At 42.9% G+C, this 24,293-nt stretch overlaps 1 long non-coding RNA gene across 2 annotated transcripts; it reads left to right on the top strand.

Moving 5' to 3' along the window:
* The first annotated feature begins 1,198 nt into the window (after positions 1-1,198).
* LOC107315379 lies at positions 1,199-20,660 on the top strand. 2 transcript variants are annotated; one of them, XR_001555881.2, is made up of 8 exons: positions 1,199-3,582; positions 4,294-4,450; positions 7,197-7,423; positions 8,868-9,027; positions 14,169-14,365; positions 14,721-14,838; positions 15,837-15,977; positions 16,387-20,660. It is a non-coding gene; the product is annotated as an uncharacterized LOC107315379 (long non-coding RNA). The 2 variants fall into 2 exon arrangements; XR_004307572.1 differs by lacking the exon at positions 8,868-9,027.
* Positions 20,661-24,293: the final 3,633 nt, after the last annotated feature.

Consider the following 24,293-nt stretch of genomic DNA (forward strand, 5'->3'; position numbering starts at 1 on the left):
TTAGGGGAAGCTCATCAGTGCTAAAGGCTCCTCTCTTCCTGCCTTGCACGTGAAATGCTCAAAAGCTCACACAGCCTCTGGGCCATGCACACCTGGAAGTGTAAAAACCAGTGTAACTTTAGTAATGAATCTCCTTAGCACCACATCTGCAGTGCTGCCAGAGCTCTGTAAGGACCCAGCCGTACGATGGAACAGGCTCTCAGCACCTTCCCTAGAGGTGGTCGATGGATGAAAACGGTGAATAAGGTGAACAATATTTGTCTTTTTTCTCAGTTATCCTTCTGTTATCAGGTGTGTATCAGTCATTCACTAATCTATGCAATGTGTCCCATGGTCATAAGCTTTTCCATCCTCTGTTGACAACAGGGATCTGAGCTTTAGACCCAGCATTGCACCCACTGTCTCAGGTCATCACTGCAAGCTTTCCTCCAGTTAGGAGTTCAGGTGCCATCCTTTTAACTTCAAAACTACAGTCAACATCAGAAATTTACCCAATAAAACCTGTGAGTCCTGGGCACACAGAGTCCAGGCACTCTCAGGGGGTATTAGGAATTAAAGGCTGTCATTCTTTTAGCTTCTAATCGTAGCTGGGGCAGACTCCAGGCTTGTACCCATTTAAGTATCACATGGCCTTTTCTACCAACCCACCAGCCTTATTGGGTAAGTTTGCTAGATCCATGAGCATGTAAATACTGTTGCAAAGTTGCTTGAGGAGGCAAGAAATTCCAGTAACTCATGGTTCAGCTCCCCATTGCCTCCATCAGACAGAAACAACTATCTCATAGGCATAATTTATCTGCAAGCTTTTCTAGTATCAAATATTTTTCTAGCTAAGTCAAGCCTTAATGCTACTTAGTCCAGATTTAGGCCTACAACAGAATCCCCATGGCTCATTTCTCCCACCGAGGCAGGGCTGCATTGCTTTGATCACAAACCTAGGCAGTCTCAGCAGGACTGTGTTTGCTTGCATTTTTTTTTGCAAGAAGTTAATGAAATTTCTTTGCAGGCTTTCTGGAGGTTTGAGGGCTGGAGCACAAGTCTTATGAGGGGTGGCTGATGAAAGTGGGACTGTTCAGTCTGGAGAACAGGAGGCTCAAGGGAGATTTTATTGCTTTCTACAGCTCCCTGGAAGGAGGCTGTGGTGGGGTGTAGTGAGGTCTTCTCCCAGGTAACTAGTGACAGGACAAGAAGTCACAGCTTTAAGTTGTGATGATCTTAGTGGTCTTTCCAACCTTAATGATTTTATGATAATGGAAGCATAGCCACTCATTAGATTCTACCTAATGGCCTTTGGAAAGGCTAACAAGATGAGTTTATCTTGAAGGTGAGGAAGACCGACGTCTTGCCCGTTAAGCTGCCAAATTCAGAGCTACAATTTCACCTTAGCTATTCGGATGATGCATACAGCTCAAGTGGAACTGTGATAATGCTATAAGAAAAAGAGCTGTATCTGGACTATAAGCCTGTGTTTTCTTCAACCTCATTACTTTATCTTTATTTGGCATCATTCAGATCAGTTGGACCAAAATGTTTTAAGAGCATGTGTTGGGGCAATAGAATACAATCACACTGGTTTATACTTCTCTCTCAAGAGGCTGAGGCAACATTAACCCTTCTGGAACCTGGGGTTGTTTCTTTTACTACCAAAGTTGGCACTGACTTTGCTGTATGAATTAACAACTCAATCCTCTTGTCTAGAAAAGTTTGAGGCCACCTTGCTGTGTTTTACACAATACTTTAGGTTAAGCTGACCCTTGCATACTTGCATTGGAAGTTTCAGCTGCACTAAAAATGCTTCTGCATAGCAGAGCTGCCTACAGCAGCATGGATTTCACAGGGTTATTGGTTAGTAAAGCTCATGCTTGGTGATTTAATCTGGATCCAGGGTTTATTTGCTCTTTCCGTAATCAGACTAGAAAGTGTCAGATGTTCTCACAAGATCTCAGTCTTTCTCAACTCTCGAATCCAATAAGAGCTTGCTGGTTTCAAGCCATGAAGTTTGGAAATACGTGCCTAAAGTAAAATAGTGAACCAAACTAGTTGGAATGCTTGGAAAGCTTGTTGAAACGTGTGGTTCTCAGGTATCAAACCCATTTTTCTTCCCACTCATTTTACAAGCTTCTAGCCAAGACTTATCATGGCCAGAAGCCTCTAAACTAGGCCATAATAGAGACAGGCAGACGTTATTAGCACTGTGGATCGAAGCTGTCACCTGAGGCACTTCCTAGCAAAGGTTCTCAAGCCAAGAGCTCTGCTCCAGATGAAATGCCTCTGACCTTTTGTTAATTAACAAATTAACTGGGAGCAGATATATTTCCAAGACTGTCCAGCTCCTACATGCCTGCATGGAAACATCAGCTTCATCTTCATCAGCCCAGGTCTGATGGGGCTGCCTATCCAAGTTGCTGCTTCCTCAGGGAACAACAAGTTCAAGGCCAGGGCAAGAAATTTCTGTGAGAAAGTCTGTAAGCGGTGAAAGACTTCCACATTTGTTAATTAGCTCTGCAATGAGCAGTGTGTTTGTCAGTTAAACCCATTCCATACTCTCTGCAGGCCTCCATACAAGGGAAAATCCACCTGTATCTTGCCCTCCCAGCTCACTCTCCCTGACCAAATCTGATGCTGCTGCATCATTCCATGGTGCCTCCTCTCATCTTTCTTCATGTGTTCTTATGAGCTTAAAGCTTGTAAGTCAGAAGACTTTTTTCAGTTAACTATTCTGGTCATGAAATCTGACTGTCTGGATCTGATGGGGACCTTATCTTCTATTAGGCTTTATCTTCCTTCATCATCACTTCTTGGTCTAACCTGGACAGATCTGCCCCTACCTACTCACTCATAGGAGGTTGCTCCATGGAGTGAAAGATTTTCAAGGTGACTGGGAGCTTTTCCTTTATCAGAAACAGCCTTGTCCATCCTCCTTCCTTCCTCTTACCAGCACTGATGTGGGAATAAAGTTTCTGGCACTGCTACTGAACTGTAAATTGACTTCAGGTGAATCTTCTCACATTTATTTATTATTTTTATCCTTTCTCTAATCTGTTGAGATTGTCAGAGTCTTTTAGGTCAAGGATTGTGTTAATATCTGAGCATAGCGGAACCATACTGTGTTTCATTATCACTGTGCAGTTCAAAGCCAGGTCAGATTCAGCACCTTTTCCAAACTGTGAGATGGTAGGAGCCAGACTCTTGCAATTAAATCAAATCAAGAATGTAAGCATGCCTACAGACACAATATTCTCAGGAGTATCTTCTTAACCTCTAGTACTACATACAGGAGTCTTGGGGTTGTTGGTCTTTGTTCTTTGATTGTTTGTGTGTGCCTCCACCAGGTGCTAAGAATAAATGAAACGAAGACATTGTTTTTATGTATTCACTCCATCCTCTCTTCCCTTTCCTCATTGGCAGCTCCATCGATCAGCCTCCCACACTGGTGAAACGGTCGTTGAGACCTCCAGTGAATTTGCTCTGTGGAAAAGCAGAAGCCATGAAAACAGGAGGAAAGAATAACAGTTTAACACTGACCACAGCAGAGATGGAAGTGCTGTGCGTGAAGCATTTTTAAAGGCAACTTGCTGAAGGGTAGGTGCTGAGGTTTGACGTTGAGGCTTGTTGAGTGAGAGCAGGCCTTCGACAACCATTGCACACCATCAGTCATGCTGCCACCACCACCGTGCATGGTGGTCCACACCAGCAGCAGGGCGTCTCCTGTTTCATTCTGCTGCTGTGGATATAATTAGTGTCATTAAATTTCCCTTTGGAAAGAGGAGCTTATAAAACAAATTACTTTTGGGAAATGAGGTCAAGCAAAAGATGATTCACATCCGGCTCATCGAAGCACCCTAATCTCTGAACTTGCTTCCCAAAGGCAGCTGCTATATAATAAGACTCGCTCGTGATTTATTTGTGTGTGTGTGAATGGAGAGGGTTATTTTCATTTAGGAAAGATGATGATCAGCTTGTTAATGCACAGTTCTTTTTGCACCACTGTCTGTAGGTAGTGCTGTGTTACCCATCCGTGCAGGTGATAGTACTTCTCCAGTGTTGATATTTCCAGCTTTTCTGTTTAAAGGTATTTGCATTTGAATTTTGGGGATCACTTTTCCTTGGAGGTGTGAAAGTTGCCTCTGGAAACGTGTGCATCTGGAGGTCTGCTACATCCCTCTGTTTGCATCAGAGTTCTCTCATTTCCTTCCAGAAAATTGTTGGCTGTCACCTCCACCTTCTCTGCTGTCTGGTTTCTGTCTTGCATGGTTGACTTGTATAATGTTTTTATTTCTTCTCTCCACTCAGCTCTGCTTCTCTCTCATAAGAACATTCATGCAGTTTTTACTCTCTTGGATAGAAGGAGTGGACTTCTTCCAGGCAGGGAATGTGCACTGGTGCTTCATGTGATTTTCTGCATCCACCCAAAAATGAGCAGACGGCTGGCACTGCAATTCAGGAGTAGGTAAGTGGGATGAAGACTACAGCAGAAAGCAAATGGGTATTAAGATTAGTTGGGCAGTTTCTCTGCCTGTCTTCTTGCTGAACCTGTCCTGAGCAGACTGTTGTGGCAAAGGCACTCCTAAGTGACCTACGGACACACCATTTCAAGGCCCATCACTTGAACTTGCATAAGTGTCTGGTGGCTACTCAGACAATTTTTGCAGTTACAGCAATTGTAGGAGTTATATTTGGCAGCTCACTGCTTGGGGGAGTAGTATATACCCCAGTGCTTTCCAAATGGTCTATTTGTTGTGCTCAGCATAGCTTTTGCTTCAGGTTATACAGCTGTCAGTGTACCTGTGCTTCTGTGAGTGCGACAAGCTGCAGCCACAGCTTTGGGTTATAGAGCAGATGTGCCATGGTAGATGTTCCCATTTCTTTCAGGCTGATTCAGAAAAACAGTCGTCCACCTGGTCCCCCTCTTCCTCACTGCTGCCTGCTTTATTCTCTTAGTAGCAAGCACTGTTTATTCCATGATGGCCAAATGAAATTTAGGTATAGTTTATCACTGGGGAACCATGGCTGTTGAATGTTGTAACTGTGCCCTGCACTGTGCTGCAGTCAGGTTGGATATTAAGAAAAACTTCTCTGACAAGGCTGCCCTTGGAGTTGGTGGTGTCATTTTCCTTGGAGATATTTAAGAACAGGGGAGATGTGGCACTGAGGGGTATGGTTTAGTGATCAATATTGGTGGTAGGTGGATGGTTGGACCAGATGATCTTGGAGGTCTTTTCCAATCTTGACAATTCTACATGCAACTGCATGAAGCTCCTAATGATCAGGGTTTCCTTTCCCTGCTCCATGTTCTCCCTCTGTGCCACAAAATGAGCCTGGCTGCACACTTGCCACCATCTCAGAACTGTCTGGGTTTGCTTCCTCTGCCTGCCATTAAGTGGCAAGAATCCCCATGGATTGTTTTCCTCGGTTCAGCAGCATTTGGGACCCTATTTTGTAATGGAGATTTAGTAAGCAAAGATGACTCATGAGAATTTCCAGTTTGGTCGGACTTTTTAGAAGTCCAAGATCCTGTAATGCATCAGAGATGTTATGGAGCGATCATCCTTGGAAATCATTCAAAAGACATTCTGATGCAGTCATGGACAACTGGCACTAGGTGACCCTGCTCAAGGTGGATCCAACCACTATGATTCTGTGATCTGATGGACCTTGCAGCTTGATCCCTTCTCCATCCCCATGTAAAATGAAGTACCATGCATGTACATTTTGTATGACTCTTTCCGCACATATCACCAAGGCATGGGACTATGACATATTTTAAAAACTCATACAGAATCTTCAAGTCACACAAGAAATCCCTTTTTTTTTATTATTATTAGGATCTTGTGTGTATCATAATTATTTTCATAAGAAAAAAACACAAACAATGACTGAGCTTCACTCCAGCTTAACTTCTTTGCTGTCTTCATGACCTTTGGGATAACAGTCAGACACAGCTTGCTGTCTGTTACAGAACTGAGTGATGTTTTGGAACTGGTGAGGAGGAAACCATCCTCCTTTTGGTCTTGTCTGTCTGATTTGTGCCCTGCAGGCATCAGTCCTGGCCCATTGACTTGAGTTGGGATAAACGCTTCATTTTCAGCTGTTCTGAGAAGCATGTAGCTTGGAAGCAACTTTGGGGGAGAAGGCTGTGATTGGTGCTGTGTGGAGACAAAGAGGCTTCTTGAAACACGTGGGTTTATTTAACATGTGAAGCAAAACATGAGAGGAACGAACTTGAAAACAGCAAGCAGCTGATAAGCATCTGTAATTTAAACATCAGACTTGTTTGATGGACTGTGCTCCCCAGTGACAGGAGCAGAACAGCCCCAGTTTACGTGCTTTAATTAATGCAGGCGATCTGGAGGCACAGCCTGCTCTCAGTAGGCATCCCCCAGTAGGACTCATTCTTCGAAGTGCTTTCCTCAAGCCATAGGCCTGCTGTGTTCATCTGAGCCCTGTGACCATATGTTGCACTGGCTTTTGTCAGGGGACCCAGCTGTGTAGCCTTTCCTTTGTCACAGACTGCCTTTTGCTTCTTCAGCTTAGGCATCCAAGCAGCTTGTGAGCATAGTAATAAGAACTATTTATCCCCAGTGGTGTAGTCCTGGTACTTCTGCCCAGAAAGCATGATGGTGCCCCATCTCTGGAGGTTTCCAAGGCAATGGATGGGGCTTTGGGCAGCCTGAGCTGGTGCTGGGCACCCAGCCTGTGGCAGGGGTTGGGGCTGGATGGGCCATTCTATGTCTTTCCCTCTGTCACAGATGAAAGCCCACACCATTGTTGGAAAATAAACATCAGGAATAAGAGGCTTCATTTCAGCTTGTTACCATTACGTCATTTGAATATTGCTCCACTGATTTTTATTTTTAATATTTCTTGCAGTCCATCTTCAGAGCTCTGTCTGCTTTCAAAGTGGCCATTGAGAACAATTTTCATATGTCGGCTTCGGATAAATAATAAGCCCCACTTAAACCCATTCAGTAATCGTGTGAATAATGGTGCAGTGCTTATACATTTCTCCTTATTCTCCAGTGTCTTTGAGCATTATTAATCTTTTCAACAGACTAAAATTACAGATAGCCACCAGAAAATTTTTTCTAGACCATCTTGGGGCATATTTTGATTGAGCTGATGAACTCCTCCAAAAATCTGTCCCCATGAGATTTCCTAACTTTTTGGTCCAGGTTTAGTTCTCATTTCTTTTCCAGATTTTCACTTAGGTAACAAGCACTGGAGAACAGTCCACTGGGAAATCATGTGAGAGTGGGTTCATGTGACAGATCTTTCTGCAACTTGTCATGCCACGAATAGCAGAGCAACAGCCTTTCAGCACTCAACCATGTCACTGCCTGCATCACTTTGATGGAACTGGGTTGAGTGCCTGCTCGTGGAAACAAGGAAAAAGTTAACCAGCTCTCCTTGTCTCAGGAAAAAGGTTGGTTTGTGCTTCACTGAGTGTTTGTGTAGTGTCTTAATTTAATTGTTCTCCTGTTACTGCAGTTCCTGCTCTTGTTGCTCTGTGCTGACATATCAGGTTTGCATTCAGCACTGCTTAGAAGACCATGTTGTAAACATTCTCCCTTTACATTAAGCACTGTACAAAGGTATATGAAGATTCAGCAGCCTCAACCCTGTGACATTTGCAGTCTAAAGACATGAATGAGAGCTGGGGAGCCAGAAAAGAAAGGTTTGTCCGGCTCACATGTTGTGTAGTGGTGTTGCTTGAAATAGCACCCCTTGACACATGAATCAGTGGTTATCTTCAGAGTTAAATGCCTTTGAGTCATGTGCTATGCCTACAGAAGGTTGTTCCAAATCCAAGACCAGGCAAGCTTTTTGTTTATGGTATTTTCCTGGTGTGGAATCTGTCACCCTGCAGTCACTGGGGAGGTGATAAAACTGCCCTCTGTGTGCAACTCAGATGCAGTGCACACAATCTATGGGCTCAGGCTGAGGCTCCCCTTAGTTTCTTCCTAGTAGAAAATACATTTATTTGTGATGTCATTTGGAAAAGTACTTTTCTCCTTACCAACTGCATCACAGACTATAGACATAGGCAATGAAAATCTCAGGGCAGTTGCGCCATGCCTTAGCTCAGCTCTTCCATCTTCCTGTTGTCTGTCTGTGTTTAAACTATGCCCACTGGCCAGGCTTGAATCTGAATTGGAACTTGCTGCATCACATAGCTTGTGCTGGCTGCAGCCATTCTGTCCTGAGAGGCAAAGTGCAAATCTGGACACATGCCTGTGTCTGAATTTCCTTGGCTGGCAATTCCCTTGGCTCCTGGCTGACAGAAGTCAGTTTGTGAGCCAACAAGTTGTCAGGTTTGAGAAGAGCAGATTCAGTATGGGCTTAAAACCCAAGAGGGTATGACAATACAGCTATGGGATGTCTCACCACTTCCCTCTGCCTTCCAGAGCACAGAAACCATGGATATGCCTGAGCAGAACAGATCTGATCCTGCAACTGACTTCACATCACCATGAAGTTTCCTATCATCATACACAGCTGCTCACAGCTGTCCCAGTGTGGTTACATACAGCCTCATTTTTATTGCTTTTGGAGAAAACTTGGTCTTTCAGACCATAACAAGCTATTTGCTTCCCCTTCTCTGTCTCTTCTCACAGCTGACCTCCATGTCCAGCTGTGCAGGCATTTTGTGGTTGCAGTGTCACTGAGCAGTGCCAGCAGGTGCTGTCTCAGCTTCTCCTGCTGCTCTGTAATTAACAGCCCCAAACATGGAGCAGTGGCTGGCCCTGTGACATTTTTTGCTAAGGCTTTTATTAATTTGTCGCTAGTTTTCATAGCAACTCACCAGGGGGCTGTAACAAACACTCAGCTGTACCTGGCATCAGTTGGTGTGTTTACCTGCTCCATAGGTTGTACCAAGCACCAGAGACCAGCTGAGGTCTGAATCCCAGGGAACAGTGCAACAGCTGGATGAAAAAGCTGGAAGATTGAAGTGGAGATATCACGAATGAAAAGAAGGATCGTCTTGTCATCTTGGGCTCTGTTGTCAGTCTATCAAAAGTGCTACAGGTACTGGGAAGACTTGTAGCATCTTTATGCTCAGTTGTACTGAGTCATAGAATTGTTTGAATTGGAAGGGACCTTTAAAGGTCATCTAGTCCAAATCCCCTGCAATGAACATGGGCATCTACAGCTGGATCAGGTTTTTTTTCCTCCTCTGAAGTGAGCTTTTCTATTGTCTCAGTGAAAAACTGTTCTGAGTGCCCTCGTGATCCCTTCATCCTGCTGTGCCCGCTTCTGGCACGAGCAGAACTACACATAGAAATGTGTGAACAAATTGTTTTTGGTGCTCCAGACACTGTGATAATGGCCACAGTATATACAAGTTTAGTATTACTTTATTTTGTGGACTCTTGGTTTTGTATGACATTTTGCCTTAGGGTCCCTTATCCTGATGCAATTCAGTGGCAGTGTTCATCTCACGTAAAATCTGTCTTGATGGGGAAAATCCTTCTTTTGAAAAAACTGAAATACTCTATTGGAATACTTTTGCATTTCCAGGTAGTCTTTTCATCCCAAACTGCAGCCAGGATTAAAGGGCTCAGTCCTACCCAGACTGAATCCTCACCCCCAGATAATTCACAGCCTCTTCCACATTTTCTCTCTTTGTAGCCCCATTTGCAAGCACTTCCCTCATCTGTTTCCATTTCTGTGTGGAACACAAAGGCCCATCTATTGTTTCCTCATTTTATTGTTAGCCACCTTTGTCTGACGTAACTGGAAAATATCACAGACGTCACTTTGTTTCCTGCCAGAAATCAGGCTGCCTCCTACCTGTCTTTGCAGCCTTTCCTACAGATACCAAAAGAAATACCGTTTAAATCCTTTACAGCTGCTGGTTTTCTGGAAATTATTAGTCCAGAGGGGACATTTAGCAACCTCAGAGTTCCCTTCCAGACAATTCCGGACAGGTCCCCTTGGACAGTCAATGGCATGTGTTGCTCTGCTGTTATTCAACATGAAGGCATCCTTCAGTGCTTGCTGGAGGCTGAGCATTGTACACTATGAGGTCCTGTCCACCAGTGGATATTGTATAACAGTCACCAATTTATTCCACACCTTTCTTGGATAGCTCATTTCTCCCACCCACCTTCTCAAGTTGGCTTTATGATGTTCATTACAGTATCCATGTTTGCAGCTTTTCTTGGCTAATACCTAGGTTCTTTGCCTGAGAATTTCTCTTCCAAGAGAAAATAAAACCTGTAATTCCTTTAGCCTCAGACCTTTGCTCAGCAGTGTTCATCTTCTGAGTCTTGAATATAACCTTAACAGTTATATCACTTAAAAACAGTGATAGGATGAGAAGTAATGGCCTGAAGATGCACCAGGGAAGGTTCAGGTTGGATATTAGGAAAAACTTCTTTTCAGAAAGAGTGGTAATGCATTGGAACAGGCTGCTATGGAGGAGGGGGAGGAAACACTGTGCCTGGGAGTGTTCAAGAACTGTGGAGAAGCGGCACTATGTGACATGGTCAAAAAGGTCACAGGGATGAGTTGATGGTTGCACTGAATGGTCTTAGTGGTCTTTCCAACCTTAATGATTCTATGATTGACTCTACTGCTTTCAGTGGACATTTTGGTAACATACCATGCCAGTGGTCATTATGTGTTCAAGCACTGTAACTCTTAATACTGTCTTTACAGATTTAACGTTTGCACATCCTGTATTTTTATTATTCCTTAATATATTTATATTTAGGTTAATTAGTTTTCGAGAGAATGTGAACATTCCCACCTAAGATCTCACTGAAGCTACCATAAAACAGCATGCAGCTGAGACAAGAGTTTCTTTCTCTCTCATGCCCTGTTTCCTATGGGGACAACACATACAATGATGTGTGCCTGTCAGCCAGAAGTGCAGCGTTAGTTTGCAGTGGTCTCCAGCTCGTGCACCAACAGCCACTGCTACTTCTAGTGAGCAGGTGAACAGCTTATTCATCCTCCTCTTCCACAGACTAAACAATCCCAGTTCCTTCAGCTGCCCCCCGTAAGACTTGTTCTCCAGACCCAACACCAGCTTTGTCTCTGGTTACTTCCACATGCAGTGAGGTGTAATTTGAAGGGCTGCATCTTGCACTCATTTGCAAAGTGAAAATAATTTTGGGTAAGGGTAAAGAACATTCCAGACACCATGAAGCTGCAGCATGCAAAGCATACACCAATGCACCTTCACAGCTGCCGGCAGAGAGGGGTAGTCAGCCGTGCAGACAACAGCTGCATTGCCAAGGAACAAAATTACAGAGCCAGATGTTCTTCTTGGAAGTACATTGCACTGAACGTGGCAGATGAGGGCTGTAGCTGCCAAATACATCTTTTATTTGGTCATAGGTAATGATCCCTCTATCAGGGAATGCAGAGATTAAAAAAAAAAACAACCATAAGACCACACAGAAAATCCTCATCAAAACATTATACTTGAAACATTAACTTTCCCTTGATCAAAAAGATCCAGGAGCTCCATGGCAACCTTCTCATCTCATCTGAAGGATGATGCTGTTTACTACCAGGCATGAAGTGAGAAATGAAGCACTTTCAAGGTATTTGTTACTGAAAGGTGACGAGGAGGCTGAGATGGCTTTTATAGCCACCACAGTTGTTTGTGGGTGCTGCTGTAATTCTCAGCTAACGCTGCAAGTGAGAAGGAGAACTTCTGTCCTGTGGCTATAGTAAACAGCAGGAGTTGGGGTTTCTAAGGATACGTCTATGCTGAAGCTATGTCTGTGTAATAGAGCCAGACCTGACCTAGCTGAAAAACAGCAGCTCTGAGTGACAGACTTGCTGTTGCATTACGGAACATCCAGCAGTTCACTGCTCATGTATCTTTCTTCGCTGGAAAATTTAAAGCCTGATGTTGCCCAAATAGCTTTGTAGGACTAATGTTGCTAGGGTCTGCGGTAATCTGTAATGGTAACATGGAAATATAAAGGTCCAAATTCATGCCAGTTAGTGGGACACTATTCATACAGAATCATAGAACTGTTAGACTGGGAAGGGACCCCTAGAGGCCATCTGGTCCAAGGCACCTGCAACGAGCAGGGACACCCACAGCTCCATCAGGTGCTTAGAGCTCCATCCAGTCTGACCTTGGGTGCCTGCAGGGATGGGGCACCACCACCTCTCTGGGCAACCTGTGCCAGTGCCTCACCACTCTCACTGAAAAAAATTCTTCCTTATACCCCATCTAAATCTCCCCTCTTTCAGTTTGAAACCATTTCCACTTGTCCTATCAAAACAGACCCTACTAATGAGTCAGACCCCTTGCCTGCAGCCCCCCTATAGGTACTGAAAGACCATTATTTGGTCTTCCCAGATCCTTCTCTTCTCCATTTGATCCTTCTCTCCTGGAAATCTCAAGCTGCAAACCCAAATCTTTTTTTAGAATACCTTGAAGTAACAAAGCAAATAACAATGGCACAAACCCCTCTGACAAATAAATCTGTCAGTAAGGAACTTACCCCTAAAACTCTTTGGCCTTATGTTCCCCATGTGCGATATTAAACTCACTCCTGCATCATCAACAAATCTAAAATTCAATATCTCAGGGACTACAACAGAGCTTGGAAAATCCACAGATCTCAATTGGAGTGTGCAGCTCACTCTGAAGGATCTCTTTCTCACACCCAGTTTACGGTATCCCCCCACCTCTCCACCGATCTGCAACTGAGAGAGGGAAAAGTTGCGCTTTAAATGCAGATTTAAGTCCTGCATTGCTGTTATCTTCCAGGGGCTCAGGGACAATAAGCGTCTCTCCCCACCTAGTGGTCACTGGGAGATTTTTAATGGAGCGGTGGCCTTAAAAGCAGGGGGTTGCAAGCGCTGTGAGGGATGCATCTTGCTTTTTATATCCCATGCTAGTACTGGGAAGAGATGGTTGTTCTTTCCTTTGTGTCCAGCCGAACTGAAAGCAGACAGGAGGAATTCAGCAGGATCCCTTTGTTTCCAATAGACTCATCAAAACACAAGGAGGCTAAGAAGCTGAACTGATGCTGAATGGACTTTCTGAGGAAGGCAGTGCTTCATTTGCTACTCCCTTTTTAAAGCAAGGCCAGACCTTGAGGGCTGTGTTCACTTTTGAGCCCTTCATTACAAGAAAGATGTTGAGGTCCTGGGGCATGTCCAGAGAAGGGCAACAAAGCTGGTGTGGGTCTGGAGCACAAGTCTTATGGGGAGTGTTCAAGAACCATGGAGATGTGGCACTGAGGGATGTGGTCAGTGGGCATAGTGGGGGTGAACTGGCATTTGGATGGGGTGACCTTAGAGGTCTTTTCCAGCCCCAGTGATTCTATGAGACATGGTGAACAGAGCAACCAGCAGTGCTTCAGACTGCTGACGTACAGCTCAGCCTCAGGGATAGAGCTCATTATCTTTTCCATTTTAGCATTATTATTTGGTAACTTTGAAATGAAGATAATGATATTTATCTTTCTGTGAACAATGCTTGGAAAATCAAAGACTAAATATAACAATTAAAGACTATACTTGCATCAGAAGTGCTGGCTGAGGCTTGTTGTATGCAGGACTTCTAGATTGCCCTTCCCTCTTCCAGGCTGTGTCCTGCTGTTCTGCATGCAGACAGGAACTGGGGATCCAAGTCATGCTGTTGCTGCTTCCTCCAGTGAAAGAATTTAATGGAAGGCTCCTATAGGAAATCCCTGTAGCCTATGGCTGTGATGGTTTTTGTTTTGTTTTGTTTTGTTTTTTCCCTTAAAAAGAGCCTCAAACCCCAGAGGGGCTGTGGATGCCCCATCCCTGGAGGTGTTCAAGGCCAGGTTGGATGGGGCCCTGGGCAGCCTGGTCTGGTATTAAATGTGGAGGTTGATAGCTCTGCCTGTGGAGAAGGGATTGGATCTTCATGATCCTTGAGGTCCCTTCCAATTCAAGCCATTCTATGTTTCTGTGATTCTATGATTGACATGAGCCAAAAGGAGCTACTTTGCCTGTGGCAGGTGTTGCTCAGAATCACAGAATCACAGAATGACCCGGGTTGGAAGGCACCTCAAGGATCATGTAGTTCCGAACCCCCTGCCTAGCAGGGCCACCAGGAGGGACCAGCAATTCAAGCAGAGCATTGTGCAGGGGGCTTCACTGTGTTCTGCATCCTGTGTTATCAGCCAGCTTCAGCTCATCCTATTCACCTTCCTTCTCCTCAGGGAACAGATGCACAGAGCCAGCACATTTCGCATCATAGAGATCAGATTCATGGAAAAGTCTTTGGGCTGATTCTGATTTTACCTGGCTTCACCTATAAATACTTGGAGGCTCCTGGATGCTGCAGGGAAGCATTCACAAGGACAAATAAATCTGTTCTTCCAAGTTCCATAGGAGGAGTTGCATGGTACATCATCAGGTGAGCCACAGGGCCATGGGGTGGAGAAAGAAACTGAGGGCAGCTCTGGTGCTGCTCCACCAACTCAATCCAATTACCTGCTCCCTTGCGGATAAGCATTCCCCTCCTGCACACCCCTCCCAGGGAACAAGGGATGACTCATGTCCTCTGAGATTCTTTATATTTCTCCCATATAAACCAACCAAGCAAGAAGCTGATCTAATAAATTCTTTTAACTGAGATTTGAACTACTCTGGGCTTTACGCTGGACAAGAGATGAATGTTCCCCCTGGTAGAAAATGGGTTCCCACTACTGTGAGTTTTTCCAGTGGACTTCTATCTGACAGAGCTTATTTTTAATAAAACCCCAAACTAGGAAGGGAATCTGAAATCTGTTTGGCACCGTGGAAAGTGATCAAATTGTCCTATAGATCAAGTGAGGAGGAGAAAGAAGTACGGCATTGGATCCCCATGTTCAACTGTCCTTCTGCAAGGTACAGTGGGATGAGTCTGGTATGCAAGAATTGAAAGTTAAATTTCTTCCTTGTCTCAAACCTGACCATTATTTACTCTATAGAGATCTTTCATACTCTATCTTATACTGGTACAATAAAACAGATGGAGAGAGATGTGCCTCTTCCCTCCCTCTCCTTATCAATACCTCTGCACAATAAATAACAGGAAAACAGTGTTTTGCGTTAGTGTTATCAGTTGCCCTTGCTTTCTCTAAACATACAGTCATAATATTTCGGACTGTTTTGTTGCTGACTTGTCTGAAATAAATAACATGGGATGGGGCTGTGAACACATTGTCTCACTTAAGATCTTAAGATCACAGATTTACATTTGGTTGGTGGGGGCCTTAAAGACCATCTAGTTCCAACCCCCCTGCTGTGGGCAGGGTTGCCAGCCACCAGATCAGGCTGTTTAGGGTCCTATCCAACACAACCTTGGGCATCTCCAGGGGTGAGGCATTCACAACCTCTCTGGGCAGCCTGTTCCAATGCTTCAACTTAAATAAAGATTGCTAAATAAGGTCTTAGTAACAGTCAAATACAGCTTTCTTGGTTGAGGCCATCTGTTTGTTCCTGGAGTTTTACTTTCTATCATTAGCATGAGCAATGAAAACAGTGCGTGCATTTGAGCAGGACAGACCCTGCAGGATCCCCAAAGCAATATTCTGTCAGTTTAAGGACACATTGTGTAGATGTGCTTTTGTGGGCAGGTGCCCATGGAAACCAGGTTTTCCCAGCTTGTCATGATTGAAGTCAAGACATCCAACTTCCACTCCTCCTCCCTTCTCAGTGATATTGCCAGACAGGGAAATTAGTTTGGATTTGGTACAATGTGTTCCTGATGCATGCATTCTGGCTTTTTAAAATCTCTTTATTTTCCTCCTGCTGTTTATAACGGGATTGTTTAATAATTTGCTCTAGTCTCTTCACAGATTGACAGTTTTATGGTTCCCCAGATTCTCATTTTCCACCTTTAGGATGGAGAGATACTCTGTTTACCCTTCTGGTATGCAGCAGAAGTGATTTCACATCAAGAAGAAGCAAGATGATATTGCGTTATGACAACTGTTCTGAGTCATTGTGAGGACTAGTCAAGAAAACAACAACAGTGATGGGATGTGAGTGTATCAAATTGTTTGGGAGTTTGGCTTCTGGTATTTGAGTGTACTGGTATTTAGTGCACAGCTCTTCACCTCCACCTTTCCACCTCCTGAATTTAACATTTCCAGCATGCAGTGATATATGTATACCATGTAGCTTCACTCATATCCACATTAATCCCCCGTGTTCAAAACTAGGAAAGAAGCCCATAGTTCAATAAAAGATGAATCATCTTCCCAAGCAGCTTATTGGAAAGAAAGGTCTATTTTTTTCTCTGACGTTGTGTTATTAACTTGTTTTGGGGGATTAGGTACTGGGACACAACACTTCTGTAAACTTGTTCAATAAGCTGTTAGGCACAAATATCACTCAAGAAAACTATACTTTTCTTGCTGCTGGTAACTATACCCTTCTTTTCTTATTCAGAGCGTGAGAAGACAAAACAAGAGGAAAGTCCAGAAGATACCTGGATCATTAATAATTTTATTAATAAAATAGTAAATAATTATATAATGATGCAATTTTCCCCTTTTCTGTCCTTGTGTTTATGGGACACAATGTTTAAACCCAAGTGCATCAATGTTTATAGAGATTGTTTCTCACAGCTTAGAAAATGAAAGTTCCAGGAGATCCCATCATTCCCAAGGTAATTAACTTCAGACCTAACACCCTGATACGTAACATCATATGAAATATTCACTCATTCAACACTGAGCAGGCATTGTGATGGTGTTGCAATTGTTCTTGAATCACAGAAGAATGTTTCTCTTCTTATGGAGCAGAACTGTGGCTTACAACTCACCCCTTGCTATGACATCTAGGTCCTGTGTGTGGGCATACAGAACAAGTCAGCACATTCAAGAAACAAAGGGATGACTGAGTTGCTGCAAATGAGGACACAGTCAAGTGTTTGTGGGATCGACACCTTAATAAGACATTGCCTCCTTCTTTCCTTCACACCATGAGATTTTGGTCACTTTCTCTGACAGTAATTATCTTCCTCTACACACTACATTTCTGCAGTGATTTTCCATGGTATAGAAAAAAAGCATTTAATAATAAGAATTTTTTTCCCTCAGTAGTAAAGGAAATGCATCATATTCCCAAGTCAAATATCTCAATTTTTTAAAGCAAATCTCTTCTTCATTCCTTCAGTATTTCGTCAGCAGAAATTAAGTTGGCAGAGAAATATGATGACCACATAGTCCAGTTTCCATACTTCTATTCCTGAGAGCTCTCAGTCAAGCATCTGCTATTGAACAGTGACTGCAGCCAAGAGTATGGAGTGCTGGTGATGCTAAAAGGGAGTTTTGAGGGAGAGACGGCAGCTCGGTGGTGGAGATACTCATTTTCTCCTTTAAAAATCACTTAATGAGGAAGATATGACTGTTGGGTCTCTAGAAAGACAAGTTCTCCAGAATAACCTATCTGCATACTGGTGTGCCAAACATAAATGGATGGAGAGCAGCTGGAAAATGAACACACATTTTGGATTGTGGAGAGGTGACTGAAGGGTAAGCCCAGAAAAAAATTCATCCACTGCTTTGTGCTTACATTAAGGCTGCAGTCCAGTCCTTGGCCAAGGATGGAAATCCATCAGGCTGCTCCCAAGGCAGGCAGCAAGCTCCTTCCTGGGGCTAAAAATGTTTGAATTTGTTTGGTATCCCTTGAAGACTAAGAGGCAGTGCCAGATAGGATAAAAGTTAAAATAGGATACATTCAAATGCTGACAGGGTGGTGTCTGAGACAGAATGTGTTTAAAAAGAGGAAATGAGAAATACATCTAAAAAAACAAATGGATATTGGCTGGAGACTTGAGGAAGAGGACTGAACTGACCCAAGGCTGGGTGCTGTTTCACTGGCTTCTTTTGTGTTCACTGAGATGAATTTGGCTCAAATTACATAAATGACAAAAACAGGTCAGAAGATAATTATCGATGTTATTTGGACAGAGCCTTGCTCCTGGTGGTTGCTGTTCACAGCTAAGGCTCAGAGTTGGGTTCATAATACAACTGCCAAAGACTAATAGTGCAGGTGAATTGTTTCACATCTAGTGTAGAGGAATATTGTAAAACCTGTAACAGTGTTGCTGGTAAATCTGTGTTCATTTTAAACTTCCAGATGGTTTTACCATTAACTCTGATTTTCCAAACAAAACTGCCTCTATTGCAACATTATCTGAGTTTGAATTGTGGTTGTCTCATCACTTGTGATGGCCGGGACAAGCAGTTTCCTCTACTGCTGCAAGAAACATGATTTATTATTTGTATTTATTTTGTACTGTGCACCAGGAACAGCAAACTGGGAGTCTGAATTAGGTCAGAAAGAGGCAGTGCTGGATGCTGTGCTAGGATGGGGCCCAGATTTGGTTAACTGCTTTGCGCTGAAGGGAACTATCACATTAGCACTGAAACTGCTGCCTTGCGTGTAATCTGGCAAGCCCACAAATGAACTCTTGACACTGGCCTGTCCACTGGTGATTGTGCACTGGGATTTTCTACTCTCAGTCCCTGTTTTCTACATGCACTTAATGCTCTTGGCTGATGCCTGGAGTCTTGGTAGGATTCAAGGTGAACTTCCTTTCAGCTTACTGAGTTTGGAAAGGGAGTTCCCATGGGAAGGGGGGCAGTGAGCAGAAAAGATGAAACTGCAGAGCAACACGACCTCATCTTCCTTCTTGAAGGCTTTCTCAGGGGCTCAGTGGGATAGGGAAAGTTCTCATGTTGTCTTTCAAGAACAGATTACTTTTCATCACTCAAACAGCTAGCACTGTGTGTGTGTGTGTATTACACACAACCGGGAAAGGACTTTCAACAGATTTCCTGGCCCTCTTGTTCATGGACCCCAAACACCTTTCCCACGAAGTAAGGGTTCAGTGGAAACTCTGCTTTGCAAAAATCCTGAATGCCTTTTTTGCCTTTCTGACATCAGTTTACAGGAAAGCACTGCATGACCCTTTGTAATATTAGGAAGTAGCGTTGACTAATATGAATGACTCTTGTGTTACTTTAATTTCTAACCTCAGCTGAAAAAATGGCACAAATGATTGCATGGAGACCAATAAATTGCTATGGTGGGGCAGAACAGCATGAAGAGGTCACAGAGCTTTCAAAACCTGAGTTGTAATGGCCAAAAATTAAAACCTCAGGTGGAAAAACAAGAGAAATTTCCCAATGGTGCATTGTACCACGCTTTTGAAAAATACATGTGAGGAGTGTCAGCATCCCATTAAGGAGGGTTGTTGGAACAAGGCTGAAGGAACCTCACTGAGCAGTACCAGTGACCCACTCGCTACATAGGTCTGTGGCTCACGGCCATTGCGAGTGCATCTGATTTTGTTCTTGAACAATGACTGCTGAACATCTTAATCTTTTCTTCATTCAGGTTATTGTTAAATGATTTCTTCTCTGTCGTTTCTCCAGGGAAATGTTAAATTATTCTTTTTCTTTTTTTTTCTTTTTGCCCATCTGTCTACTGGTGTTTTTCTCTTCCTGGAAGAAATCCAAGTTTTGTAATTAAGGCACTGGGAACAGAAAGAGGTTTGATCAGTGGATAAAACATAATTATAGCAGATCTGTGACTCTCACTGCAGTAAATATTTTAACACCTTGGGCCAAATCCTCCATTAACACAAGCAGAGTTACTGGAGATCAAACTGTCTTTACACCAATTGGGAATTGGTGTAAAACTGCTGGGACAACTCCACAACTGGTTGTGTGGGAAAACATAAAAAAATAAATAAATTAGTAATTACCTTAGCAAGATGATGACGTTGCAACACTGTGAGCCCAAGAAGCTGTTCAGATGAAATAGGCTGGATTCTTTTTTTTGTTTGTTTCTTTTTGTTTGTCTTGGTCATTCTGTTTGTTTGGTTGGTTGGTTTTGGTTGTGTTTATTTTGTTTGGGGTTTTTTTGTTTTGTTTTACATCCTGTGACACACATTTATGCATTTCCTCCCCTCCGACCCCCCAACTCTTTTTGAACATCCTGAATTATGTCTGTATGGGTAACGTTTTCAAAACTAATCTCTTTTATCGCAGTGTTGATTATGATCTGGTTTGAAGTTCAGTCGCATATGTTAATTAGGCAGTCACTGTAACTTATACCTTAATTGTTGGGCTCAGGTGAGGTTATGTGGTAGAAACATTTTAGACACAAATATTGCAGAGTTTGTTTTGGAAGATAGCACTGAATTGACTGAATAACTCCTAAATCCCACCATTTCTGGATATCTTATTAATCTCCTGCTGAAGTCCAGATCCTATTTCCACACCACAGCTGGTAGCAACCACAATTTCTGGCCTTCATGACCCACAGAAATGCCAAAGTGGGATATCAGCCATGTCCCAAAAAGTTTGCCTGGCTGTGGGCCTTGGGGCAGCCTGATTTAAGTATTACTTATTGGACCTACAGAGTACCAAATGTTGTCCTGCTGTCTCCTCATCCCTCCAGGCTGGATTAAAGGCTATGGAGGGACATGCAGGAAAACTGTGTGCCACAGACATGGGAAAAGAAGAAATTCTGGGTGGAACAACCCCAGGCATGTCATGGAAAACTGCCAAGGAGACTGTATGGATGAACCATAACACAGCCTGAGAATCTGTCCCTTCCCAGGCAGTGTTGACAGTCCTTTCAGCTAGTCAAGGCTTACTTCCTAAAGGATTTCAAGATGTTACTGCTGAACAAATAAAGAACTTGGTGGGAAGATGAACCATGTCACTGTGCCAGACCTCTCCCTGCTGCTGCTGCCAGGTAGAGAGGCCTAAATGTTTCCACAACTGGAATCTTTGCTGCAGTAAGTGAGCTGAGCAATCAGTTTTCTGCCTTGTCACAAATGGAGTTATGGGGCTCAGGATCATGCTCAAAGGTAGTGATAGGATCTCATAAAAAAATGAGTGTTTAACCCATTGGAGAAGCAACTTCTTTCCATTCTACTTCATGTAGTCATTTGCAGAAATGACCTGCTGGGATATTTTGGAGAGTGTTTTGGAAGGCATTGGAAGAGGCTGGTCGGGGTGGTGGTGGAGTCAACATCCCTGGAGGTGTTCAAGAAATATGGAGATGTGGCACTGAGGACATGGTTAGAGGGTACAATGGGGATGGGCTGGGGTTGGACTGGGTGATCTCAGTAGTCTTTTCCAACCTTAATGATTCTATGAAATTCTGTGGAAGGGTTGGTTCTACAGCAAAGGCAGCAGCAGACATTTGGCAACAGACAGCTTTTAGCACAACAGAAGACACAAATCCTTCAATGTGCCTTGCTTCAAAAGCAGGACAAACAACCTAGTGTCTTCTAAGCAATGACACCGTGACTAACACTCCGGAGAGCTTAAAGAAAGCACTGAATATAAACATAACATGATTATAATATGAAGAAAAATAGCCTCATTAAAACAGTATGTTCTAGCTGGATTCTTTATGAAACAAAGGTTCCAGAGAGCTATGGGTAAAAGATGAGTCTATAACCCTTCATGTGTTAAGATATAATGACTATAATATGATGAATATAATATAATACAATGTGTAAGGTCTAACTTTTGTTCTCCAGAAACAGGGCCCAGGGTTCAGCTGGCCCTTCTGGGTGGCTCCTATCCTTATGTGGGGTTGATGTGAAAACCCTTACCTCAGTTTATGTCTGCACTGTGCATATGATCAAAGAGTGAACCACAATGATCTTTAAAGTCATCAGCCGCATGTCTATAAAAGAATTATTTCATTATGATTCAGAAATACCAAAAACATTGTTTCCCTTCAAGGTTTGCCAATTCATTTGAAACAAGACGTAGAGGATGCATCTGTGCAAAGGTTTGGAGTCAAACAGCTGCAAAAGGGGGAAAGCAGTTGTTTATCCTTTCAGAAGTCTTGCATTTGTGAAAGTAAACAATGTGCAGATTTAAAAAGATGTATCCCATACCATACAGTGGTGGCTGTCTACATCTAGATGTGAGCACTCATACAAGAAAGCTGCAGTTGGCTTTGACCATGAGCTTTTGGAAGCAATAATGAGAAAAGCTCATGACGGCACCAACATATCTATAAAACACAGTGATGTTCCTATAGAAATATGCTACAGTAGTTAAATACAAGCCAAGAGAAAATACACTCCGTGCAGATCTTTTTATCCAGTTGTCTGGCAGGGGAAAACAATTAGGAGATATTTTCAGGCATGAATTATCTTCCTTTGGACTGATTGGCATTTGTGAGCTAAGAAATCTAGAGCCCAACCATGCCAAGTGCTCAGCCACTTCATTACATATCAGTGGTCCCATGACTGTCCCAGGAATAGCCAACAGTTGTGATTTCTGTTGTGTTTTGAGGATCCACACTTACATCAACAAAAATTGTCCCTTTTGGCAATGTGAGTTTGATGAACAGCAAAGAAGGATCAAGAAATACGAGGTGTCATTACATCTCTGACAACCTTTGCTTCATGGGATATTTCTTTTCCTCTGACACAGAGCTTGGTAGTGCTGATTGAATGGGATGCTTATGTTACTGAAACTGAAAAAAGGTATTTTAAGAAATTATTTTCCATTAAGCTCCGGAAGTATTATAGGAACTTGCCAGTAGGGGGTATAGAAAAGAGAATTGCTATTTCCATGTTATTATTTGTATATATAACATTTAGCTCTTTGCCTATTGTTTGGCATGGATCATTTTTGTTTTGCTTTACTGGAAGCCATGTGCATCAATAATGAGATTTATTATACCTTTTCTTTTCTTTGAATCAGTCTTAATGTCAGCTGCTACGCTCAGATTAGCTATTGCAAACAAATAAAGAGTTCAGTTTAGATATTTGGCTCAGGGTTCAAAAACCAGCTAAACAAAGTCATGGAAAAAGAACCTGAGCTTTGCAGGGTAACCTGGGACTATATCTTCACACGCGTGCTCTGTTTTCTTATATCTGTTCTTGGCCAACTATGGAAACAGAACGCTTGGTCTTTTATCTGAGTTAGTATCTCTTATTTTTGTCCTCATATTCCTTTTTCGTGTCACAAAATACAATGGCCTTCCTGCTTCTGACACCTTTTCTCAGCAGCCACACATCTGATGTGTGGAGCTGCATTAGATCCACATCATAACAGAAAATAAGACTGCCTCTCTAGCTTGTTGATATGGTAATCTGCATGCCAAAGGTTGTGTGTGAAATGCAAAAAGAACAGGATATATTGAAATGAAAAGAGACAGCAGCTGGGAGCTTCCCTCTTGTCTCCTGCTGTCCCCCAATGGGGAACTGTCACATTTTGTAAGTAACCATTACAAATTAAAAGGACATCTCATAAAACCTTATGAAAATTCCTTTAAAAGACTAATACCGACTCACACATTTCATTAAATAGCAAACAGAGCAGTGAAGCTTTTGTGGTTGGTTCTAGTCCTGTCACCTCATTTCTGCCTTGACTTTTTCCTGATGAAATTCCTTGCAAGAGATGAAGAGGTTAGTTTAATATAAATGGTTTAATCAAGCTGCCCAGACTGTCATTTTCACCACTGTTAGGGAATCAGAAACATCCCTGTTTTCCCTTCTCTTTAGCTTCAAGTGCCATTCTGGCATGCATGGCCTTCAGACCAGGTAAGTGGGAAGAAGTACATGGTGGCAGCAGTCCAGTAGAAAGTCTAGTGGAATTATTCAGGCCACTGCAGCACTTATGTAGGGTCATCTGGCTACATAAGTCCTGGAAAGCATCATAAAATAAGAGCCAGTGGGCCCCCAGTGTTGTGCCCCCAGCCAAGCAGGCACAGTCTGTACTACTTCAGCTTGGTACAACCAAGTCACCTTGAGACAGCGACTGGCAACACAAACATCACCTTCACATGTAATGCTTCAGTGGGGTTTCATCTGGCTAAAGAAGTACACAGCTACGGGTTAAGAAATAAAAGATCTCTCCAGAGATGGCTAAATAATCCTGTTTCACTGCACTGAGAGACTCCTACCCTTATGTGATGCTGTTTGAATTAGCCCTATTTATGTCAGTGGAACTTGAGTGGTGTATTTGTATGTTGGCTTGTGTTAGTCTAGCTGGAAAATATCCAAGAGGTCTAGATAAATCTACAAACATTTTGTTTCTTCTCTAAATTTCACAGTTAGCATTTCAAGTCAAACACTGAAATGAAAAACAATATTGAAAATCTTGAAAGAAACACCATTTAATAAAAAAAAAAAACCTTTCAAAAAATGAAACTTAAGCAGATGTGTTATTGTAATAAGTGACTTGAGTTATTTATAACAGATCTGAGGAGTCCCAGAAGGCTCCTCTTATTTTACACCAGCACTCTCCAAACAAATTCACTGTTTTTTTGCTATTTTTTATTAAGATCTTCTATGTTCCATC

The sequence above is a fragment of the Coturnix japonica genome, chromosome 5 (assembly GCF_001577835.2).
Source record: "Coturnix japonica isolate 7356 chromosome 5, Coturnix japonica 2.1, whole genome shotgun sequence".
Classification (NCBI taxonomy): domain Eukaryota; kingdom Metazoa; phylum Chordata; class Aves; order Galliformes; family Phasianidae; genus Coturnix; species Coturnix japonica.